Genomic DNA, 3,496 nt, shown 5'->3' with positions numbered 1-3,496 from the left:
ACCAATGAGTCCCCTCTTGTGGGAAATGAATTTGTAGAAATTTCTCCAAGTTTGATATTTGTTTACATACAAATACACACTATGTAAACATATTATTTTTGTTTACATAGTATGTAAACCTACACACCATGTAAACATCCTATTTGTATGTAAACAAATGTCAAACTTGGAGAATTTTCTACAAATTCATTTCCCACACCCTCTGAGGATGTGACACCTTCAGATGTGATGCTCCAGAGGGGGTTTGGTGACAAGGGTGGGCTGTGGCCAGTCCTCAGGCAGGACCTGTGACCAGTAAATCACATTGTGACACTGGTCTGGAAGGTCCTGGGCAAGCCCCTGGGCTTTCATTTGGAGGCATGGGAAGAAGGGGACTCCCAGCTGGGGTTTTATGCTGCTCTCAAAATCACTGAGTGCAAATCAGCTCGGTCACGAGTTCCCTTCTGGCCAAATCTCTTGGGAAATCTTTTCTGGGGGGTGAAATCTACAGGAAAGTTTCATTTTAGGGGCAGGTGGCTCCTCCACCCCTTTCCTGAGTGGTTTGTAAAGCTCTGGGGGTGGCTCTGAGCTCATTTGGGCACCTTTGGTGGCACTTGTGCTGTGCTGTCCTTTGGCAGAACCCATGGGGGAACTTGTGCCAACTGCTCAGAGCCCCCAGCCTCAATCCAGCTTGAAGAGGTGAGCCTGGAGAGCTGGGAAGTTCCCAAACTCTGCAGGGCTGTGACCTTGGGGAAGCATGGTTGAGGTTTTTTGGTTGCTGCCTGCCAGGAACGTGAGCTGGGGAGGGAGAATTTGGGTGTGGAGAGCAGAAACTGCAGCAGCTGATCAAAGATCTGCTCTGCTCGCTTCCCTCCTCACTCTGTCAGCTGGGGAATGAAGGGTCTGTCAGCACCACGAGGAGCTGTGAGGGGGATTTCACTGATTGCCACTCCAAAGCCAGCCTTCTCAGGCAGCCTGTTCCCAAAATGAGGACTGGGAGCTCTGATCTTCCAAAAGTTCTGTCCAACCTCCTGGGCTGACAGTCCCTCCCACAGCTTCAGCACAGGATTTCCCAGGTGCAGCATCCCAGTCTTCTCTGGGAAGGGTGATGGAAAGGGGGATGAGGAACATGCTCGTCCTTTGTCCAGCTTGTCCCAATGGAAAAGAGGGGATGAGGAACATCATCATCCTGTGTCCAGCTGATCCAAACCTTGTCTGGGAAGTGCTGATGGAAAAGGGGCAATCAGGAACATCCTCATCCTGTGTCCCCACCTCATCCCAATCTTGTCTGGGAAGGGAGGATGGAAAAGGAGCATGAGGAACATCCTCTTCCTTTGTCCAGATGATCCCAACCTTGTCTGGGAAGGGAGGATGGAAAAGGGGATGAGGAACATCCTCTTCCTTTGTCCAGCTCAGCAGGGTCCCTCTGGCAGTGTCACACCTGCTCTGTGGCACAGCAAAGGTCCTGCCTGGCTTAGCCAGGGCTGAGATTTCTCTTGCTGTTCCTTTTTTCCTTGGAAGATCCACTCTGTTGGTGCTTCCAAGGGTCACATTCCTGGCCGAGGGAAGGTAACAGATCTGTTTTTGTGGATAAAACCACCACAAGCCTGCTCGGGTGCCAAGTGCAATCTGAGCTCTTTGGGTTGCCTGGGCCACAAACATGATGAATAAAACTGTTCCTCTTGGGGAAAAAAATCTGTGCTTCTGACAAGATTCCTGGGGGAGGCTGCCTCCTGATCCGTGCTGGAAGCGAGGCGCATGATCTGAGAGAGCTGCTCACGAGTTGTGCTGGGGAAGTTCTGATCCCAGAGTGGAGCAGATGGAAATTTCTGCAGGAAAGAGCTGAGCTGCTGCCTAGAATCTGATGCTGCCTGCTCTTGAGCTACCAAACTCAATCTGGGAGCTCCTTCCCCGCTTTGGGAAGGGTGGTTTTCATTCCAGCACCTCCTGCACACCAGGCCAGGCTGGAAATGGGAGCTCTGGGGAGCTGTGCTGCTCTGCAGGGTTGGGTTTTCCTGGGGGTTGTGTTCTCCACATCCTGCCCATCTCCTGGAATCGCTTTCCCAGGCAGTGATCTCATGGTTCTGGGAGCCAGGCTCCCCCCTGGCTGCCCTCACCCTTCCCTCTGAGGCTGCCCAGAGCAGCTAGAAGTGCTCCAGGACGGGCTTGGAGCAGCACCCTGCGACAGTGGGAGGTGTTGGACACCAAGGTCCCTTCCACCCCAAATATTCCTAAAATCCTGGGGGAGCTTGAGTCCTGAAAACTCCTTTTCCAGGAGTGTTCTGGAGAAGAAAACTCCTTTTTCAAGAGTGTTTTTGGGGAGAAAACCTGCTTTTTTGGGGTTGTTTTTGGGGAAGAAAACTACTTTTTCAGGAAGAAAACTCCTTTTTTCCTGCTGGAAACCAGGTGATAACAGGGTCTGGCAGCTCAGGGAGCAAACAGGGACCTGCAGCTGCCCCCAGGGCAGTTCGGGCTGAGCTCAGAACGCTTCAGGGCTGGAAATCACCACTGCCAGAAGTGAGTGTGTGTCTTCCCCCTGTAATTACCCCGGCAGCTGCGTGGCCTAAGAAAGGTGAACCCACAGACACAAAGAAGCGCCGGGAAATCCCTGTGGCTCCTTCAAATCCACCATTAGCCGGCTCATTAATTTATTTTTGCTCCTTTCAGCGTGCCCCCCTTGCCCTGCCCCTGCTCGCCCCTCCAGGAGCGGAGCGGGGCCGGGGCCGAGCTTCAATCGCCGCTTTAAAGGGCGCAGCTGCGGCTCCTTCCCGGTGGGCTTCTCCCATTCCGGTCACGTCCCGGCTCGCTCTCCGTGCTCGGAATGCCCCGCTCCTCTCATTAACCAGAGCCACAAAGGCTCCCGGGCCTCCCCGGGGGGACCTTTGCGACAGAAAGGTGACCGTGCCACCCGCGGGGTGTCCTTTGGGGGAGCAGCCGCGTCACCAGGGTTCGGGATGCTCGGGCAGGGCTCACCTTCCTGCCGGCTCCCGGAGCGTGACATCCACTCGGGGATGTGGTTCCCCGCCACGTGTGCTCGGGAGAGGGGGTGTGACAGCGTGGTGACACTCGGGTGTCCTTAGGAGTGGCCCTTTTCTGGCCCTTCTGCATCCCTCCTGGATCCAGCTGTGCCGTTCCCCATCCAGCTGTTCCCCCTCATGCCACCGCACCTGGCTCAGGGCATACCCCCGTGTCACACCACCCCCTCTCTGCCCCTATTCTCGGCCCTGTTTCCGTTCCCCTCTCACTCGTCCCAACCTCTTATTTCCCTCCGCAGCCCCCGCGGGAAGTTCTTGGCAAACCCCGGCCCAGCTGCGACTTTTCCGCGGGGCACAAAAACACCGACCCCCGCACTTTCCCGTCACCGAGGAGAAGGATCAAAACCCAAAAAAAACCCCCCCAAACCCTTGCGGTAAAAGCCGTGCCGGAGCTCAGGTGTGTTACGCGAGCTGCTGAGGGTTTTACTCCATTTTTGCTGTGGAAGGCCCGCCCTCCCCGCACCATTGGCTGCGCCCGGCTG

The sequence above is a fragment of the Molothrus aeneus genome, chromosome 13 (genome assembly GCF_037042795.1).
Source record: "Molothrus aeneus isolate 106 chromosome 13, BPBGC_Maene_1.0, whole genome shotgun sequence".
Taxonomy (NCBI): domain Eukaryota; kingdom Metazoa; phylum Chordata; class Aves; order Passeriformes; family Icteridae; genus Molothrus; species Molothrus aeneus.
Note: the sequence above shows the minus strand (reverse complement) of the source record.